Source organism: Carcharodon carcharias, chromosome 18 (genome assembly GCF_017639515.1).
Source record: "Carcharodon carcharias isolate sCarCar2 chromosome 18, sCarCar2.pri, whole genome shotgun sequence".
NCBI lineage: Eukaryota > Metazoa > Chordata > Chondrichthyes > Lamniformes > Lamnidae > Carcharodon > Carcharodon carcharias.
The window spans coordinates 60,359,237-60,382,082 of NC_054484.1; the positions used below are offsets into that span (position 1 = coordinate 60,359,237).

At 43.8% G+C, this 22,846-nt stretch overlaps 1 pseudogene; it reads right to left on the bottom strand.

Moving 5' to 3' along the window:
* LOC121290457 overlaps positions 1–14,029 on the bottom strand; it is a 30,783-nt pseudogene extending 16,754 nt beyond the window's left edge.
* Positions 14,030–22,846: the final 8,817 nt, after the last annotated feature.

Here is a 22,846-nt window from a genome sequence, read left to right on the forward strand (position 1 = left end):
GATCCTATCAGACAACAAATATCACAGCTTCCGGAAAGAAACTTTTGATCCCACAACCAGGCAGAACAATGCAAGAAACTGAGGAAGTGGATGTGAACATATTAGTAAATATTTCCTCAGTTAGTTCACTCCATCACAGATCTAGTGCACTTGGCATATCAGGAAACAGCTGAAGACATCGGATACTGCCAAGTTTATGGGCACTGACAACTTCCTGACAGTAGTACTGACGGCTTGTACTCCAGAGCTAGCCATGCCCCGAGCCAAGCTGTTCCAGCACAGCTACAACACTGGCTTTTACCTGACAATGTGGAAATTTGCCCAGGTATGTCCAGTCCACAAAAAGCAGGACAAATCCAACCTGGCCAATTGCTGCCCCATCAGTCTATTCTCTATCATCAGCAGTGATGGAAGGAGTTATCAACAGTGCTATCAAATAACACTTACTTAGCAATAACCTGCTCACTGACGCTCAGTTTGGAATTTGCCAGTGCCACGCGGCTCCAACTGTCATTACAATCTTGGTCCAAACATAAACAAGAAATGAGATAGGAGTGACTGCCCTAGATGAAGCATTCAGCTGAGTGTGGCATTGAGGAGCCTTAGTAAAACTGAAGTCAGTGGGAAATCAGGGGGAAAACTCTCCACTGGTTGGATTCATACCTAGCACAAAGGAAGGTGGTTATGGTTGTGGGAGGTCAGTCATTTCAGTCCCGGGACATCGCTGCAGGAGTTTCTCAGGGCTCCAGGCCCAATCATCTTCAACTGCTTCATCAATGACTTTCCCTCCATCACAATTACAGAAGTGGGATGTTTGCACAATTTTCAATATGATTTGTGATTCCTCAGATACTGAAGCAGTTCATGTCCAAATGCAGCAAGAGGTGGACAACATTCAGGCTTGGGTTGATAAGTGAGAAGTAACTTTTGCAGCACACAAGTGCCAACCAATGACCTTCTCCAACAAGAGAGAATCTACCTGTCTCCCCTTGACATTCAATAGCAATACCATTGCTGAAACCCCGACTACAAACATCCTAGGGGTCACCATTGACCAGAAACTGAACTGAACCAGCCAAATAAATATTGTGGTTACAAGGGCAGGTCAGAGGCTGGGAATTCTGTGGCAAGTAACTCACCTCCTGACTCCCAAATCCTGTATACCATCTACAAGGAAAAATTCAGGAGCATGATGGAATACTCTCCACTTGCCTGGGTGAGTGCAGCTCCAACAATACCAAAGAAGTTCAACACCATCCAGCACAAAGCAGCCTGCTTGACTGGCACCTCATTCACCACCTTAAATATTCACTTACTCCACCACCAATGTACAAAGCAGCAGTGTGTAACGATATATAAGATGCACGATAGTAACTCATCAAGGCTACTTCAACAGCACCTTCCAAACCTACAACCTATACCACCTAGAACCATGAAACATTATAGCACAGAAAGAGGCCATTCAGCCCATTGTGTCTGCTCCAACAGTAAAAAAGAAACTAACTGCTCATTTGTAGTTCCACTTGGAGCTCATGAGACAACATAAGGGTGAAATTGGATACCCCACATAATGGGTGCGATGATCGCATTGCACACTCGATCAGCATGACAAATTTCTGCTGACTGTTCATTTGAACAATTATCATTGACTACATGCATCAGGGGATCCCAAAGTCATATCTTCTAAGCACTACTTAATTAGCATGCACCTCTTAAAGGTGGACAGGGGAGGATTTGTTGCTGATATTCATAAATTTCACCTCAACCTCACATACTTAGCAAGCCTCACATCCACATTTCACAGGTTGCACACCCTGCCAGCTATTCAACATAAGCCAAACACATTGCATGTCCCTTACTGACATATTTTCCTCTCTTGTTCAAGACAAGCATGCACACAACCTGAGGTAGCAGGAGTTAACCAGAAGGTAACAGATATGCCTGCATTTTTTGATGAAGTAAGAAAAGTTGATGAAGAGAATGCAATGGACATTGTCTATATGGATTTTAAGAAAGCATTTGACAAAGAACCACAAAAAGGATGGTGAAAAAGGGCAGAATTTTTTGCTGTGGAGATTAAGTGCATTGGCAGGTGGAAAAGCAGCATGTCTCCTGTTGGCCGGAATGGTGGGTTTGCATGGCAGGTCATCCGCTTTTCAGCTCAGGAAATATGCATGAACATGATCCACATCGGATCCCGTGGTGGGGCGGGCTGCAATTCGTCTGCCCCACTGTGACCTCATTGGATCACCTTTCTGGGCACCATATTTAAACTGCATCCGCGTACATCATTCATTCCCTGCAGTTCAAGACTGGTTAAGTGAGTGATGGCCCACAAATAAAAGCAGCTGAATGACCCAAAAATTTAGTGACAAAGCACTGGCGGTGCTTCTGGAAGTAGTGGAGGCACATCAGGACATTCTTTAACCCCATGACGGGAGACAGAGATCCACCAACCTCACCATTCCAGCTTGGAAGAAGGTTGCCAGTGCAGTCAGTGCCAACATGGCCCACAGGAGAACTGCCATCCAGTGCAGGAAAAGGATGAATGATCTCATTCGTTCCATCAGGTTAAGTCAGTCTTCTCCTCCCTCTCAACTCTCATTCTCACAAGCCCATCAGGCAATCATAGGGTTAAAGTCCACAGGGATCTCTCGCACTGCCAGCACAAGTGACGTCACCACTGGGTCTCTCACGTATTTGACATCTTCATCTCTCTCACATTCTGTGCAGCTCACATCCTCAGCCTTTACACAGGTCCACTCGGGTCCCACAGAAGGCAGGCATCCTGATCACCCGCTTTGACAATTATCCTGCTCTCAATCTGTCCACCTGTCTTTATGCAGGACAAGATCGCCCACAATAACGGGGAGGGATCCCGGACTGGAGGGGGATGCCTGAGCTCAGGCCCACCACAGAGTTGGAGGAGCATACAGCAGAGCTGGCCAATGAGGAACAGGACCATGCCTGCGCCAATTATGAGATCGGTGTCCCCAACCCAGTGAGGACACATCACCATCTCGCCATTCAGCCGATGAAACTGTGATTGCTTTGTTATGTTGGTCTCTGTACAGACAATTACTAATAATCTCATCTTTCTTTGACAGGCACCAGCACAAAGAGGAAAAGAGGCACAGGCAGTCAGTCCAACAGCCCAACCCCCACACCACCTAAGATGAGGATCCCGAGGACCCACTACATGAAGACATATCACATCATTCAGCCGCGCGCTCCACCAGTGCAGAACACACACACTTTGGTGGGACCTGGTTCTACAGCAGGTTCAGAGTCACAATCTTATGAGTGCAGCACAGATTCGGACACACAGCAGATGGAGGTCGGGACCTCCAAGGTCACCGGCACTCGGAGGACTACTGGAGCTCAAGCTCATGTTGAGTCCGAGTCAGATGATGAGTCTCTGGACTTCACCCTAATACAGATGTTGGAGCTGCAAAGACAGAAATAGGAACATCAGGCAGGGTTGTCAGATGTCGTCACCAGATTGCAACGCACGATGGAGGAGTCTGTCAGTTTTCTGTCTGATGTCGTTGTTCTGACATGCCAGCACACTCAGATCAACACTGTTGGATAGTGACCACCATGGAAATTGTGGTGCAAGACATAGCACCTGATTTATGGCAGGACCTTCACTCCATAGCTGTAGGCATAGGTGGCATCCATCACTGGTTAAGTGAGAGGGGGACGGGGCACCTGGACCTCATTCCAGGTGCCCCTTCTCCTCAATGAACCAGTGAGGGACCCTTGACCACCCATAGGGACGGCCAACACAGCTGGACACCACGGGCTATCGACCCAGGGGACTCCAAGAGTGTCCGGCCAATCCCAATCCCCTCTGCCTGTGACCCCATCAGCTCCTGCTCCACAGGCTAAAGAGGGTGCACCTGCCCTACAGCAAGAGGCTCCATGCAGGCTGGGACCCTCTAGGCCTCTGCCCACCAGAGGATACGAGCCAAGGTCATCCGAAACAACAGGGCATAGCATTCAACAGACTGCCTCCGCCTCAGTTGTGGATGTCAGGGAAGCACCAAGATGTAGTGATAAGGTTAGAAAAAAATAAGAAATACTAGGAGCACAAGGGTAGCATGGGTGTCCACTGTTTGTATATTCTTTGCACTTATGTAAACATATTTCCAGTCATCCCACTTCTCATGTTGTGTATGCCTTTTTTCTCTAATATGTTCCACGGTTGCTCAGGTGTCATTGATGGCCATGCCCACACTCCCCCCCCACGCCTCCAACCCACTCCTCCCAGATGTTCCATCTGCTGCCTCAGCTCTGTGGTCTCTCCATTCTCTGCTAAGTAGTGACCTGAGTGAAGCATGACCCTCTAATAACTTTGTGGTTGGCCAGGGCATTATTGAGTCCTGCTTCAGAGGTTCATATCATGCTGCCTCATGAGTTCAGAATCTGCAGGTTACTTTATTGCCCCCATGCTTTTGAATTAAACACTCTACAATGTGTATCTTAAAGGGTTTAATGGCCGTACACATGGAGTTGTTGCCTTTTTCATGGCTTCCTTGTACCTTCCAACAGGCTTGAGAGCGTTTGACTTTGGAATGAAAACTCACAGCTCTTATGCGCTTCTGTCATCAACCACACCCTTTGCAGGTGGCCTTTGTAACTGAGGAGCAAACCCTGGATGTGCTGAGGGCCCTCAAAGATCTGGGGCAGCTGGGAATTATGCAAGATGTAAGAGTTGTGGGAGATTCCAGGCTATCTCGCACATACCTGTATAATCTGCTTGTGATGATTGCAGACCAGCTGCACATTGAGAGAGTGGAACCCCCTTCCTGTTAATGAATAATAGTGGCTGCTGCCCGGGTACTCCTAAAGCCACATAAGTACAGTCTATGGCACCCTGCACCTGTGGAAATCCAGAGATAGCTGCAAATCCCACTGCTCTGGCAGCCTGGCTGGCTTCATCTAGGAAGAACAGGATGTAATTGTGCACCTTGCTAAATAGGGCATCTGCAACCTCTCAGATCCAAGTTGTGAGCAGATGCTTGAGAAATCCTGCAGAGCTCCCCAGTGGAATCCTGGAATGAGCCACTCACAAAGAAATTCAGAGCAGCAGTTATTTTGAGAGCCACTGGCAAGGAATGGCCTTCCAATGCACCGTCAACTCCTCCTGAAGAATGTGGCAAATGTAAGCCACTGCATCCCTGGACATACAAAGGTGTCCACAGCACAGCCTCTCACTCATCTGGAGAAATAAGAAGCGTTTCCTGGATGCCCTTGGTCTTGCCAAATCAGATGTCTATACAAAATGCCTCTGGCAGCCTCCACTTCTGGGTGTTGAATGGGCCCCACTGGCCCTTGATCATCAGGGTGATGATCTTGCCTTTGCCCAGCCTGGCAGCGACAGGCCTTTCTTCTCCTCCTTCTTTGTTGCCTGATTGTCAGGATGAACGTAACATTTCCAGCTGCATCCATCATGCCCTTGTGCTCGTCTCTGCAGAAGAAATAAACAGAAACACGAATGAACATAAGCCTGTAATAACTACCTTTTATTCGCTAACTAGGGAGTCTCTGTGGAGCCCATGGATTCCTATCATTGCAGTCATTACATCACCACTTTGTCCCTTTGCAGTGCTATTACAGGCTTGCAGCTCACTGCTAGCACACCTAGCCCACCGCCCCCCCAACCGCAAAAATGACAAACATTTGACAGTGCTTTGACACAGGGCCTTAGATGTCAATGAATTCTGCAAAGCAGAAGAAACCTCACTCAGAAGACTGTCAGACTGCATCCTTTGGATTACACAGCAGCCCAAACTTGCAATCATGGTATGATAGTCTTGTGGGTGGGGGAGGGGGAGGTGGAGGCGTCGGGGCGAAGGAGTTGGGTTCACAAATTAAACACGAAACTGCAAGGTTTAGAGATCTTAGGACCTTTAGGCAGATGCATTTTGGCCCATGGCCCCTTTTCAATTGGTTATTTCTGACCCTTGGGATTTTTCACAACAGGGACAAAAGGTCTTTGCAAGCTGATCCTACACTGGCCCCAATTGGGATTATACGCTCACATGAATGTGCTGCAAGAGTTAAGGTGCCACATTCCCTAAATTGGCTTTTGACTTTTCCTAACATGTCTGAGCTTTGCCTTCCTCTTAATTTGGAAAAGCAGAAATTATTTGGGTGCCCCTTCAATCAGCCCACAAGTGCAGTGGTTGACTCCTCCCTAACATTTTTTCCCCATACTTGTTTTTTTAACTGCATCATTGGATCAGCTCAGAAAATGCTGGTACTGATGTTTTACTATCAGATAAGCTTGGACCACCCACAACCCAGCCCTAACCTTCCACCACCCCCACCCCCTACCAACCCATGACCATTGAGACCCCTCCCATTGTGCTGGAGAGCATCATGTTCAGGTTTCCCTCCCTCTAACCACTCTCCTTCCTCCTCTCCCATCCTTGGTCCCACCATGTTTATGGTTGATATTCCAGTCCTCTCTCTGAACCACTTGATGTTGATGCTCCAATGCCCCATGTTGACCTGGCTGCTCCCCATTCTAGGGCCTCTTGCACTATGACTCACAGAGACCACATGACCCCCCCCTGGTTGGGACCAGGATGGCATGCCAAGCACGGTCCTCTAAACTGTGGTGCAGATCCACAGGACTGCCTTAGCTTTCTAGCTATGATTGCATTCAGCATCACCCCACCTCAACCCAGTCAGGTGTCTGTGCGCACCCTTCTCCATTCTTCAGCTCCCCCACCCCCACCACCCACAGTCAAGCCTTTGCCCACCAGCCCCTTGCTCTGCCTCTCTTGCCTCACCTCCCCCCACCCCTGCAGTCAAGCATTTGCCCTCTAGCCCCTGCCTTTGCCTCCCAGCCCCTGCCTTCCATTGGTCCGGAATAGTAAGCCTTAGCTCAGGGACCTCCACGCCTCCCTGCTAGTCTTGTATGCACAGCCTGGCACAGAGTCAGGGCAGCCGTGAGCACACTGCAATGAAAGGTAGGCGAACATACTTCGAGATCCCGAATGAAGTGGTGCTTGCCAGGTGCACATCACTTATATCTGGTCGTGAACCATGGCGGTCTAATTAGCTGCTGGTGTGGGTCTATGATCTGGAGTGGGGGTGTGATTCTGGCAAGCTGTCTTTAAAATGAGTATTCATAATATTTACACAAATGAAAATGTGGTTCCTGACATGGAGTGGTGGGCTGTGGACAATTGCAAACTTTTTTATGCTGGCTAGAAACCGACTTTTGGCCCTCCTCCACATTTTCCCATCCTGCCTACCATGATACCCACCACTGATGGGACCAGAAAATCCCATCCAAAATTGTAGCTCATGGAATAGGAGGTTTAGAGTCAGCTTGGATAAAAAAAATTGGCTTAAGAGCAGAAAACAGCAAGTTGTGCTAAATGGTTTTCTTTTAGACTGGAGGACAGTAGACAATGGCAAAGGTACAGAGGAGATTTAACAGAATAGTTCCAAGGAGGATTTTTGCTACAAGGTCAGTTTGAAGAAACTGGGTGTGTTCTCCTTGGAGCAAAGGAAATTGAGGAGAGATTTGACAGAGGTGTACAATTGTGAAAGGTTTGAATCAGGTAGACAAGGAAAACCTGTTCCCAATAGCTGATAGAAGAGGACTAAGGGACACACATTTAAGGTTTTAGGCAAGAGTTGCATGGGGGCTGTGAGGAAGAACATTTTTTATGCAGTGAATGATAATGACCTGGAACTCACTGTAAGAGCAGCGTGAGAGCGATGGAGGTGCCCTAAAGCAGCGCGAGAGCAGTGGAGGTGCCCTGAAGAGCTAACTATATTGTGAAAAAAAGAATGACATCACAGAGAAACAGATAAGTGATTGGTTGGTGAGTATTTTGCTAATTTATCTTCAAAACCAGTGTATTTGTTTTGGAATTGTCAGGTTTAATAGTGTTAGTAAACTTTTCTAGAGGTAATATGACTGGTTAGGAGTAGCAGGTTTTATTAATTATAAATTAAATGAGAAAAATAATAATAAAATTTGCACATAATATAAGATGCCAGGGCAGGTGATGTGTTGTGACTGCAGAATGTAGATCTTCCTGGCTACCAGTGTGATCCGGGGCAAACATGCCTACAGTCAGTGTCTGTGGCTTGAGGAGCTTCAGCTCAGAGCCATTGAGCTGAAGGCCGAGCTACAGGGAAGGGGAAAGTTACCTGGACACGTTGTTCTAGGAGGCAGCCACACCCCTTAGGATAGGGTCTTTTGACTTGGTCCATGGTCAGGGACAGGAGGGTGTGACTGAGTGAGGCAGGTATGGGGACCCAAAAGGTAGAAGTGGAGGACCTCAGACTTTGCAATTGTCTAACAGGTTCAACGTTCTTGCAGCCTGTATGGGTGAAAGTGAGAGCTGCAGGGTGGATGAGCAAACTGATCATGGCACCATGGAACAAGGAACCATTCAAATTGTGGGGGGGGGGAGTTAATAGGAATGTAGTGATAGTAGGGGACAGTACAGTCAGAGGTATAGACACAGTTCTTGGCAGCCAAGGGCATAAGTCCAGGCGGTTGTGTTGCAAGCTCGGTGCCAGGGTTTGGGATGTCTGCTCGGGGTTGGAAAGGAACTTGCAGTGGAAGAGGGAGGATCCAGTTGTCGTAGTCCATGTTGCTACCATGGACATAGATAGAATTAGGAAAGAGGTTCTGCTTAGGAATTATGAACATCTGGAGGCTAAATTAAAAAGCAGAACCTCGATGGTAATACTATCTGGATTATTACCTGAGCCATGAGAAAATTGGTGTAGTGTACATAAGATTAGAGAGACAAATGTGTGACTTAGATTGGCACGGGAGAAATGGGTTCCGATACTGGTGCCAGTAGCCCACAAACTGAGGGAGTGGGAGCTGTACCATTGGGACAGTCTCCATCTGAACCTTGAGATAAAAACAAAAAAACTGCGGATGCTGGAAATCCAAAACAAAAACAGAATTACCTGGAAAAACTCAGCAGGTCTGGCAGCACTCTTTTCAACTCTTTTCTTCTCCGCCGATGCTGCCAGACCTGCTGAGTTTTTCCAGGTAATTCTGTTTTTGTTTTCCATCTGAACCTTGCTGGGATGAGCATTCTGGTGAGTTATATAACTCGGTGGTAGAGAGGGCTTTAAGCTAAATAGTGGGAGGTTGGAAGGATCATGCCAGAGGAAACGTAGTAAATCAAATGGAAACAACCAGATAATAGAGCAGAGTAGCGATTTGGCTAATGATAACCAGAGCTTGACAGGAAGGGTCAGAGTACAAACTTGAAAGTGCACCAGCAGATTAGGCAAGAGAGTGCAAAAATGGCAAAAGGACAAAATTAAAGGCTGTATCTGATTGGGAGCAGCATTTGTAACAAAATGGATCAATTGTTAGTACAGATAGAAATAAATACGTATGACACGAAAGCCATTACAGAGACATGGTTGCAGGTTGACCAAGGCTTGGACCTAAATATCGAAGGGTATCTGACATTTCGAGAAGAAGCAGCTAGGAAAAGGTGGTGGGGTAACTCTGTTAATTACGGATGTCATTAGTGAGCAGGGAGAGATGACATTGGCTCGAAAGGACAACATGTAGAATCAGTTTGGGTTGAAATAAAGGCAAGAGGTCACATGTGGGATTAGTCTATAAGCCCCCTAACAGTAGCTACATGGTAGGACAGGATATATGTAAAGAAATAAATGGGACGTATAAGGAAGGTACGGCAATAATCATAGGTGACTTAAATCTACACGTCGATTGGGCTAATTAGATTGGCAAAGGTAGCTGGGAACTTGAATTCATAGAATGCATTCGGGCCAAATTGTTAGAACAGTGCATTCTAGAGCTAATTAGGGAGCAGGCTATTCTAGACCTGGTAATAAGCAATGAGATGGAATTGATCAATAACCTCAGAGTGAAGGAGCCTCTAGACATCAGTGATCATAACATGACAGAATTTTATGTTCAGTTTTAAAGGGAGTGGTGCATGTCTAAGACCCATGTTTTAAACTTGAATAAAAAGTTAATTATAAGGGTATGAAAGTACATCTAGCAAAAATGAATTGGGAAACAAGGTTAAAAGGTAGAACAGAAGAGCTGCTATGGCAGACTTTTAAGGAAATACTTAATAACTCTCAGCAAAGATTTACCCCAATGAGAAAGAAAGACTCTTTGAGAAGGATGCATCAACCATGGCTGAATAAAGAAGTTAAGGATAGTATCTAATTGAAAGAAATACTGTACAAATCTGCAAAGATTTGTGATGGATCAGAAGATTGGTCAAATTTTAAGAACCAGCAAAGAATGACTAAAATAATAATAAAGGGAGAAGGAAGAGTATGAGAGAAAGCTAGCTAGTAATATAACAGCAGATGGTTAGTGTTTCTACAAGTATTTAAATAGGAAAAGGATAACTAAAGCTAGAGTTGGTCATCTGGAGAGTTCCTTAGGAGAACTGATAATGGAAAACAAAGGAAATAATGGAGGTGTTGTACAGATACTCTGTACGTCTTCATTGTAGAAGACTTAGAAAACTTCCCAAGCTTTTCAACTTGCACTCATCAGGACAAATGCAAGATTGCCAAATTTATACTGCAACAATACTACAGGAAAAAAAGCATGCTGGTCATTTGGCAAGTTGACTCTGACTGGCTAAAGTGTTGCCATGGGGAAAGCAACAGGGAATGGTAGGGTCCCCAAGCTCCTGGGTAATTCAAAAAAAGGTTGCAAGACTTGAACGTCAGTCCAAAAGGATGTTCTGCTGGCCACTTGATACTTGAAAATCAAGAAGTGAATGGGAGGGAGGAACTCAAAACAATCATTATCACTAGAGAAAAGGTGCTAGGGAGACCATAGACCTAAAGGTTAGCAAGTCCCCAGGACCAGGAGGCCTGCATCCTAGGGTGTTAAAGGGAGTGATTGCAGAGATAGTAGATGCATTGGTTATAATGTTCCAACATTCCTTAGATTCTGGAAGGGTCCCAGTGGATTGGAAAATTGTTAATGTAACACCTTTATTAAGGAAGGAGGGAGACAGAAAGCAGGGAACTACAGCACAGTTAGCCTAACATCTGTGATAGGGAAATTGCTAGAATCAATTATTAAGGAAGTTATAGCAGGATATTTAGAATATAGCAGAGTCAACATGGCTTTATGAAACATAAATTGTGTTTAATTAATTTATTAGAGTCTTTTTTGAAGTAGTAACAGGCAAGGTGCATAGCGGTGGTGTAGATGTGGTGCACTTGGATTTCCAGAAGGTATTTGATAAGGTGTCACATCAAAGGTTACTACATAAGAGCACATCGTGCAAGGGTTAACCTTAGCATGGATAAAGGATTGGTTGGCTAACAGGAAACAGAGAGTAGGAATAAATGGGTCTTTTTCAGGTTGGCAGGCTGTGGCAAGTGGATTGCCACAGGGATCAGTGCTGGAGCCTCAACTATCTACAATCTACATCAATGATTTGGACAAGGCACTGACCGTATGGTAACTAAATTTGTTGATGACACTAAGAGTAGGAAGTTAAGTTAAGGGGAGGTAGAGAATCTGCAAAGGGGTATAGATAGGTTAAGTGAGTGGACAAAAAAATGGCAGCTGGGGTATAATGTGGGAAAATGTGAACTTGCTTACTTTGGCAGGAAGAATAGAAAAGAAGAATATTATTTAAATGGAGGGAGATTGCAGAATTTAGTGGTACATCAGGATTTGGGTGGCCTGGTTCATGAATCACAAAATTTTAGTATGCAGGTACAGCAAATGGAATGTTGTCAATTACTGCAAGGGGAATGAAATATAAAAGTAAGGAAGTTGTGCTGCAGCTGCATGGGGCCACATCTGGAATACTGTATACAGTGTTGATCTCCTTATTTGAAAACATATATAATTGCGTTAAAAGCAGTTCAAAGTAGGTTCACTCGACTCGTTCCTGGGATGAGGCGCTTATCTGATGAGGAAAAGTTGGGCTGATACCCACTGGAGTTTAGAAGAATGAAAGGTGACTTTATTGAAAGATACAAGATCCTGAAGAATTATGACAGAGTAGACACCGGGAGAATGTTTCCACTTGTGGGAGAGACTGGATCCAGGGCCTTATGTTTAAGATGGAGATGAGGAGAAATTTTTTTTCTCTCAAACAGTCGTTAGTATGTGGAATTCTCTTCCCCACAAAGTAGTGGAGGCTGGGTTATTGAATTTATTCAAGGCAGAGTTAGACAGATTTTTGATAGACAAGGAAGTCAAAGGTTATGGTGAGCAGAAAGCAAAGTGGATTTGAGACACAACCAAATCAGCCATGACCTTATTGAATGACGGAACAGGCTCAAGGAGGTGAATGGCCTACTCCTGCTCCTAAGTCCTATGTTACTATGCTCACGAGAGAGGAGGAAGTGGAGATGATCAATGATTTCAAAAGGAAATTGGATAAACATGAAGCAAATAATCTTGCAAGGCTACGGGGATAGATCAGAAGAACAGGATTGACTAGATTGCTCTGCCAAGAGCCGACACAGATGCAATGAGCTAAATGATCCCTTGCAGTGCTGAAATTACTCTATGGGCAGAATTTTACATTCTTACAGCAGGCAGATGTCCGCCCCGATCCACTGTAAAAAGAAGATCGGGCGTGGTGACATCAGTCAGGTCCCTGACATCATTATGCCCAACTGGAATATTACGGAAGGTGAGTGGGCCAAAAGATCAGCCTTCTGTCCCAGGTCAATTAAGAGCTAGTTATGGCAATTAAATTGCTAACTAACTACGATTTAGCACTGCATGTGTGTTTTAATGGTGGTTGCATGGGTTATACAGGCAGGAGGGAATCACTGCACAGCCTGTCCAAGGAGAACAAGGGTGGGATAAAAGGCTTCAACAGAAGAGCACAGCGAGGAGTTGCTGAGACTGCATGAGAGGTGAGGGAAATTGTTTTCTGAGTACTCTGAAACAGGGGAGGATTCAGCTGTAAGGGAATCATTTAACAGATGGCATCAGCCAAGGATGGACCTATACAGGGCAGGCTGAAACAAAGGAGGCACAGGTACCATGGGAATAATTCACTCCAGTTGAGGTTCCTCAAGTGAGGATAAGGGAAGAAGGAGGAAGAGGACAGCTGGCCAAAGATAGCAGCATCCAGCTTGCCAGCCACATGTACTGCATGGTTACATTGAAGGGCCAAAAGGCCTCACAGATTAGTGTGGACAAGACCACCCAAGGAGAAGACATTATCCTGAAGGGAGTGTGTACAGTGGACAGGCAACACTCAAATTACTTTCAAATAACAGAGCACCAGTGTCACAGAAGACTGTCTCTCTAGGGAAGAGGTCACATCCTTTAGTAAGATGCTTATAGAGGAGATAGATTCCAGTGGCTGGGTGGCCCTCTAATGCCTGTGGCACTGAAGGCCAAAGTGGCCTTAAATTTCTATGCCTGGGATCCTTTCAAGGATCAGCAAGACATCTCTGTGCCATGTTGCACTCATCAGCCAATTATTCTATCAATATAGTAACCGATGCATTGTTTGGAAAGTGGACCACGTCACAAAGTTTACCACAGATGACCATGACTAGGCCAAGAGAGCAAAGGGGTTTGGGGCCATTGCGAGATTCCCTAAAGTGTAAGGACCATCAACCCTGCATTCATATGGTCGTCAAGGCAGCTACAGGCCAGCCAGGGGTGTTTGTGAACCAGAAAGTACTGAATGTGCAGATAATACGTGATCACCATCTGCAGATCCTACCTGTGTATGCATGATACTCTGGGAGTGGTCACGATGCCTATATTCTGAGGCAGTCCCAGGTGCCATAGTTGTTCATATCTCAGCACCACTATATGGCTGGTTAATTGGAAACAAGGGCTATCCATTATGGAGCTGGCTTATGACATTGATCAAGCATCTACTTTGAGGCAGAGGAATGTTACAATGTAAGCCATACTTCCACCAGGGCAACTATAAACAGGACTATTGGTCTTCTAAAATTAAGATACCGCTACCTCAAACAAATCAGCTGGAGTCTTGCAGTATGCACTGGCTTGTGTCTCCTTGATCATTGTCGTTTGCTGTGTGCTGCACAAATTGTAGATGGGGATTAAATGGCAGATGAAGAGACCGTGGATCACCAGGCATCCCCAAATGATGAGTCCAACAATGAGTCAGAAGAGGAACATCAGGATCCAGGACAATATGTTGAGCCAAATAAGGGCCATCAGGGACTGGGTACCAATGGTTTGAGAGAAACCCTGAAAATGAGGCGTTTCACCAAATGGTTTGGGAGAATCTCCCAACCAGCATTAAGGCGACACCATCTGACATCTGTGCATCACTATTAAACAAGTATTTACCCATCCAAACGGCTCGCATCAACACACTTGCCTTCCATGGGCCTCTGATCAAACCTTTGGTTTGCCATGATGGGTCACATGCAGCTGGCACAGTGGACTGCCACAGAACGAAAACATAATGACTCTTGCAGGATACTGGACATTGACTGCATGATGTGCTGCCTATGATGACACATCAACTGTATGTGGAGGGAGTGGAATCCCTTTTCATCTGGCATAGGGCAGAGAGGACATGTGGCACCTGCAAAGCAACATGTATGCAGTTCAAAGGCACCCTGCGCCATGTGGAGACCAGAAGTTCTACCAAAGTTTTATGTTTGCTTGGCCTGCTTGGCTCTGGAATGAGAAAATGAAAAATAGTTAGCTCTCATTGAACAGAGAGCCTCAGTGATATCCCTTATGCAATGACAAACTATGAGATGGTGCAAATATCTAGAGTTTCAGCCTGGAAGGAGACAAACATAAAAGTTAATCACCTAGACACTTCCACCACTAGTAATGTAATCCTTGCCCTGCTTCAAGACTGCAGTTGTGGCAGATTTCAGTAACATCTCCCTTAATGAAGTGGAAATGTAATTTCCTCAGATTGTTCCTCGCTAGGTTCAGATAGGAGAATTGCTCCTGCACACCCTGGATGGATATGATCTACTGCTGAGAGTTGTTCTTCACCTACTCCTCCTATCTCTTCCAATAGCCTGTCCTGCTCTGTATGGCCTCTGTTCATTCTCCAAGTTTACGCTGTTAGCCAAGGGGGATGGCTACCAGTGCACCCATGTTTGGGAGCAACTGGTTTGTGCAGAAGCCTTGAAGTCAGCAAAAAGTTCTTCAGCAATTCCCTGTAAACTTTTGCAACTTGAAACAATATGAAAGCATCAAACATTTACAGCAACAGCCAGAAGAAATTAGCCAGCAACTAACCTGTAAATAGTTGATGATCCCCTTAAATAGCATTGATGGGGCTTGGAGTCCTTCCTGCTGATAACTGAGTTCAGCTATGCGAGGATAATAGAGTTAGCTAGAGGACTGAGCTCAAAAATGGTACAAGTAGTGTTCATTCAGCATTGCCTGTTGATTGATGTCATGATCTGCCTGCAATGCATACTTTTGCTGCATGGTAACTGTACATGCATATTAAGGCCCTCAACAATGTGGTGTTTGCTGCAATTTAACCCACAAATGTACTTGCGCTGTGGACACAATTTTGGACCTCTACGGGTAATCACTGTGCCGAAAATATGGGCACATGGGCCGAATTTCTCACCCTGCCTCTTAGAGTCCATTTCAGTGAATTTTTTAATTGATATTAACTTCAAATAGAAACTAAAACATCAATTGAAATTTGAGCATGATAGCCTATTGACAGAATTAATGTGCAATATGTGTAGACTGTAGTAGATTTAAATTGTGTTATGTCCAGTCCCCAGGTGAGGTCCCTAAATTTCTTATGACTCCAGACAAGATACCCCAAATTGTTAACTTCCTGAATGGGACCCCATTTTGTTACGCTCCCAGATGAGGAGGAATGAGCTGGCTCCCCTTCTTTATTCAAACCCCTCGGCTGGTTGCAACAAGATTAATTTAAAAAGGACCCCTTCCCTCATGGATAACTTTTCCCAGTCCAAATGTATTTATGTTTTAGAAAGAGCCACCAGGCTTTCTTGAGTCAATGAAAAAGTTTATTAGTTACTAAAAACCCAAGAAAAAAATAATAAAAACACAACACACATAAACAGTCAGATGAGAAATGAGAAGTTGAGTCCAAAAATAAAAATTGAAATAAGATATACGAATCAGTCTTCGGCTTGTCTGTGAGGAGTTGACGGCGAAATGTTGTGGCCATTAAGTTGGGTGATTGGGGTAGACCTGACTTTGGCAGTTGAGCAGTGGGTTTGGAGACACTGAGTTCTGCAAGTTAGCTGAAGGAACTGTCCTATTTCCTTTTTGCCTGTAGCTTTGTTGACTTGCCTCCAGATGCGCATAGAGAAATAGAGACTTTTATACCTGCAAGCTGCAGGAATGCCTAGTTGCTGTTCTTCTGTTGTGATCCTCACAGCACACATTAGCATACCAGAACTAGAACATACAGATCAGATTTGCAGCTGGCTTTTTACCCATTTCCTTCTGTATTCCTGGAAGGGAAAAAAAAAACATGTCTTTCACTCAGAATCTGCTTTCTTTCAACTCAGACTATTTCCACATCCTGAGATATAACTCAACAAGAGATGGTTTCTGCTGAGATGTGGTAATCAGTCTCCATTGCCTTTGCAACCACAGGAGATTAAATTTCAGTCTTTTGCATTGCATCTCTTCCTTCCAAGTGTTCCTGTCTGGAGTAGGCCTTGGTACCTTTTTTAGGTGCAAATTTCCATGTTCTCTCTGGACTAGTTGGTCAAGCATAATGCACATAGGAATTTTCTGGAAAGTAGCCACTTTACATTCTTTTTAAAATACACGTGTTACTTAAAAGGTTCAATATGTCTGTGGGTGATTCAGAGCTGTGATCCACTGTCATGACAATTGTCTTTACACATACTAAAAATGCACTTTGAAAGGCAAGTTTAGTGAGTAAAATTAAACAGATACATCAGAAGGCCACGGGTATACTGCTATAAGTCTATAGGCTTAACACTGTCCCATCGTGGGGAAAATTGGCACTCTAACAGATTTGTCACAAAAGTGCAGAAAAGCGTCTTTTCTGCAGCATTGGCTAGGAAATACTAAATTGTAAATTTGCTGGCCATGTGTTATAAGAGCTAAAAGACCACTACCCCCTTGATAATTAGGGGTCAAGAAACTTAAGTTTAGATTGTAATTGGGAGTGTTGTACCTAAAATGTATTCATATTTCACATTGGAACAATAAAACATGCTCATCTGGGAAAGCTGAAGGTCACCTTACAATGAAAGAACAATATTCATCACTTACCCAGAGAATAAACTACAATCAGAAAGACTGAAGGCTGAATGGTAAGGTTGGGTACTATATATCATATTCTCTGGAAAATATGGACTGCAATTTCTTCAAGCGTGATATCTCTCTGTGACAACTTACTCTAGATGGGAAGATTATAAATTGCAAGAAAGAAACATTGCCCGTTGCAAATATCACTGTATACAACTGTATCAGTCAACCAAAAATTGCAACTGTTGCTAATGATTGATTAGAGTGGTTCCAGGGTATTGCAGCACTGCAGCAGAAATCAGTATAAAAATACTGATATCTTGTCACTAAGGTCATGAGTAGATTTTAAGCACTGCCAAAGAACTAAGGAGAAGGAACAAGATAATGACCCTTTGCATCCTGAGAAGATAATAAGATTGATAGCTGTAATTTAAAACCATGCATTAAGAATTAACAATTTGAAACCAATAAAACCCTGTTGGCATTGGAGAGTTTTATCAATTTCCAACCTATATAAAGCTAAAATAAAGATGATAGGTCCATTTAGAAGATGTCTAGATAAAATAAATTAATTAAAATTATACATGGGGGCTAAGATTAGAAAACTGGATAATCTGACAATTTATATTTGTAGTTCACATAAATATGAGTTCAGCAATAATTGTATAAAAGGCCCATTACATTTCTAAGGCCAGGCCCTGGCCAATGGGGATGATCAGTATGTGGGAAAAAATAACCCTGAAACCTCTGTTGAACTTATTAATGGTTGAAACATTAACCATCTGAAGGATCCATACAAGGAATATATATCCTATGTCCAAATCAAGGTGGAGAAGTGGGAGTCATGCCACATGACTCCCCCTCCCTTTCCGCTCCCCCCACCCCCAACCCCACCAACACCACTCCGTCCCGCCAAAGCTGGTAGAACCAGTTATCCTACCTTGTGGATCTAAAAAAGGCAGACTATCATTTCCATCTAGCACGCAAACAGGGGCTGTTTTCCCTGGGGGGAAAAAAGGCTGAGAGGAGACTTGATAGAGGTATTCAAGACCCTGAGGGGTTTGGACATGGTAAATAATGATAAACTGTTCCCACTCAAGAGAGCATCAAGAACTAGAGGGCACAGGTTCTAAATAAAAGGAGTAAAAGTGTTTTGAAGAAAAAAAATTCACTTAGAGGGTGGTTGGAGTCTGGAATGAACTTCCTGAGAGGATGGTGGAGGCAGGTTCAATCGAGGTATTCAAAAGGAAATTGGACTGCTATCTGAAAAGAAATAAGGTGCAAGGTTATGGGGATAAGGCAGGGGTGTAGGATTAGGTAGAAAGCACTTTTAGAGAGCTAGTTCAGATTCAATGGGCTGAATAGTCTCCTTCTGCATTGAAAAGATTCTGTAATTCAGTCTTCAGCCTGCCAACTCTGAAAGAATACACCATTGGACTATGATTCTGGACTTTGGACTCAGATGAAACCATAATTCTTATTTTGTCTGTGATCATTGCCCTGAACCTCTTTCTGTTCTCTATCCCACCTTTATTGTATGAATGAAAAGGAGGCCAAATTGCAACCCTCCTCTCGCATTTGAGTGTGTGCCAATAAATTAACCATTTTAGCTCATCCTATCTGGGGCTATTAATAGAGAATTAGATCACACCAAAATGGAAGGGATGGGAAAATACACCACCACATATAAAGGGATAAAATCAAAAATCAAAACCACCTTTCTGTTTACAGACATGTGGTGAGAGAAGAAATCTGGGCTGTTTAAATTCAACTCCCTCCTGTCTGTAATAGGTGTGTAAGTAGCATTGATTGATATGGGAAAGATGTGGGAAAGTGGTGTGAAGATTACAAGGAATATAAATTAAGAATAAAAACATTATAAAATATGTAACCATCCATGTTAACCCCCCATGTTGGAATCTCCGTGAAGTCTCTATGGATATTTAGTTTCTTCAAACTTCCAGTTAACTGACAAGTTTAGCAGTCAGAGATTACTATTATCTGATATGACTCAAAGGATAAATTTCAAGAGCCACCTCTAAAATTTCACAACAAAGGGATGACTTTTAAAACAATTATATTTAAGGAAATAAACACGATGTAGAGTATTGAAAAATGTTGAGATATCCTGAGTCAGTCAGCATGGATGCATATTTCAACCAAATTGTACACATTGCGTTAAAGTTTGCACCAGCAAATCAAAAAGGCAAATCTGTCATTTGTCTGTGTCAGGGATACCCTATTGATCTGCAACTCATTAAACTACTAATCTGAAATTAAATGAAATGATGTTTGAATAGAAATATTATCAGTGGTGAGAGGGCTAGAAAACTCCAGAAATGAGAACCTTATTTTAAAAAGGGGAGGAATTAAAAGAATGACTTGATGCTATTTCTCAGCATGTCTCTTTGAACCTTAATGTCATTACGGGCAGGACATGTGACCTAAGGTTCTCAGCTAAACATTAGAGCACAAAGCATATATGCATTCTACCCTGAACTTTAACAACCATTGGAAAATACCTTTTCTTCTTGCAGTTAGACTCAGACTCAGAAGCTTACAACACAGGTGGCCATTCAGCCCATCCTGTCTGCAATGGTCAACAAAGATCTGACTACACTAATCCCATTTTCCAGCACTTGGCCCATAGCCCTGGAGACTATGGCAATGCAAGTGAATATCTAACTAATTCTTAAATGTTACAATAGTTTCTGACTCAACCACCCTTTCAAGCAGTGAGTTCCAGGCTCCCACCACCCTCTGGGTGAAAAAAGTTCTCAATTCCCCTTTTAGCCTTCTACCTCTTATCTTAAATCTATGTCCCCTGGTTATTGACCCCTCTACCGATGGAAGAAGTGCCTTCCTAGCCACCTTATCTAAGCCTCTCATAATCTTGTACACCTCTATCAGGTCCCTTCTCAACCTTCGCTGCTCCAAGGAAAATAACCCCAGTATATCCAATCTTTCCTCATAGCACAGACCCTCCAGCCCAGTCAGCATCCTGGTAAATCTCCTCTGCACCCTTTCCAGTGCAATCACATCCTTCCTATAATGTGATGACAGGAACTGCACACAGTACTCCAGCTGTGGTCTAACCAGCATTTTATACAGGTCTACATAACCTCCCTGCTCTTGTATTCTACACCTTGGCTAATAAAGGCAAGTATCCCATATGCCTTCTTAACCACCTTAACTACCTTCAGGGATCTGTGGATATGCACACCAAGTTAAGTGACATCATATACAGGAATCTAAATTGATAATGCATTTCTAGAGGGCAGGGTGGTCTTTTTGTGGGGGGAGGGAGGGGGCATGAAATCTGAGGATATACTAACTTACATTTCTTTTACTTTCTATGAATTCTCCTCTCACTTCCCCAATGGATATTCTATTCCCTCCAACATCTCCCTCTGTAACTCTGAGGCAAGATCATCAAATCACTGTGCAACAGTTCATGGATCACTTGAACTTCTTAAGTTGAAGTTGTCACTCTCTTCTCCACCCAAGACTTTGTTTCCAGCAGATACCTATGTCCACCACCATTCCTGGCTTTGTCCCCATACCATTGCACAGGGCCTCTTTCTTCTGTTGCAAATATATGTGAAAAAAAGCTTAAAGAATTGGGCTGGAGGTAGTGGCCAGTGTTGGGGAGGGGTGGTGCATTGGAAACCTTTCTTTAGACAGAACATGGTTAGAATGTAGAATGCTCTGCAACAAAACAGAGTCCATAGATTACTTTAAAATAGAATTAAGATAGTTTCTTTAAAAAGATGAATATTAAAAGCTATAAAATATTGAGCTGACTTACATGAAGAAAAGGATTAGCACAGTCTAGATGGATTGAAATGATGGGCTGAATCTTCTGGACATAGAAAATGTACAGGTATCAAGTCTTGATCCCTTTCGCTATAGTAGCTGAAGTTCACGTGTGATCTTATGGGAGGCAGCCAATTTATACCCTCCTCCGAGATCACCGTTCAATTAGGGATAACAGACAGACTGAGGAGGCGGTAGCGCCATTCAGGGCCCGCAGGTACAATGGAGTCTTCACTGTGGCTGCAGTGCGCGTGCAAGGACAGTCGGTGGGACACAAGGGGGAGCAATGAGAGGACAGAAATATGTTAGGCTGAAGGCGCCAGAAGGTCTCTGATGCGATCACTTTCAGTGGCAGCAGTTTCTATGAAAGATATTGCCATGGCAGATTTGTGCCTGGGGATGATCGTTGTTTTATCATCATCAGTAAATTAGGTCAGATTGCATGTACATGTCAAGTGGTTGGGACCTCCCGCTGTGCACTCGCCTCTTGTGAGCTGCACACTGCAAGGATTCCGGTTGTCTCTAGGAAGTTGGAAATTCTGGCGAAAATCTCTATGATTACCTCCTCGCCTCTCCCCCCCCCCCCCCCCCCCGCTATCGCCGGTCTGAAGCCGACTCAGTTGAAAGTTTGAGGAGGCAGGAATACTTCGGGAGGTGGCCCAGCACATCCTGTGTCATTTTCCCTGCCCCATCCACCGGGTCTCATTTCTCCCCAATGTGTTTCTTTGCCATAAAACTGTTATCCTAAAGAATGATATGCCGCTGTTCACTCAAGGTGGGAATTCCTGAATGTGTTAGAACTTTACAGAGGGTGGGGTGGGATTCAGTCTCTTAGACCAGCAGGGGAACGGAGTCCAGCCCATGCTGCTTTTAGGCACTGAACTCTAAAAAAATTGACTTGCCCATATTAAACGTGGATGATTGGCATATGCGTAAATTGCAAGGTCAATTAACATTTGCAATAAGTTGTCAAATATGCCCAGGGATATGTGCAGACTGAAGGAGTAAACTGGGAAATCCCGAAGTTAAATTAATTCTGGATCCGGCACTTTAGGCTTTTGATTGCAGATATCAGAAATAACGTTGACATGTCTTGGATCCTGTTCCTTGCGGTTAACACAGTTCAATATCATAGGTGACCCTAACAAAAAGAAAAAAGAATCATAGGTGGCCCGACACGGCCCTGAAAGAAGCGCTTTGACTGGCATCAGCTGTGGGCTTTTACCATTTGGTTTAACAATCGATAAGAATTCATTCGAACCAAATGTGCCAGAACACAAGTTAAAAAATGAGTTTTATATGGAAGACATAGTCCCTGCTTCATATTTAGTCCAGGGGGAGGGTCGTATGTGTGTGAGCAGGCAAGAATGCCAGTGAGCAAATCTGTTCCGTCGGTGCACTCAGATTTTTTTCATTTTGATTAATTTTATATGTTCCTGATTTTGAGAATAAACCATTACTAATTATTATGTGTGAAAAGTAATGCATTGACTGTGAGATGTTTGGAAAACTCCACGGTTGGAAGGGGTGTTGTATGAATACAAGTTATTGCTTTTCAAATTGCAACAGTTGGGGAAGAGGTGGAGTCTATTCAGTATTTCCAAAAAATGAGAAAAATCAATGAAAAGATATCAATGATTGTAGTAAGTTATCTCCAATATTGTGTATTTGTTAACCCCGAAGGGATATTTATCTGCACCAAAAGCCATTAATTCCATTTACTATTAATTATGCAGTTTATGTTTGTTTGCTAAAAGAACGAGGTGCCTCGAACTAACAACATTTAGTGAAATGAGGTCAAGTGGCGCT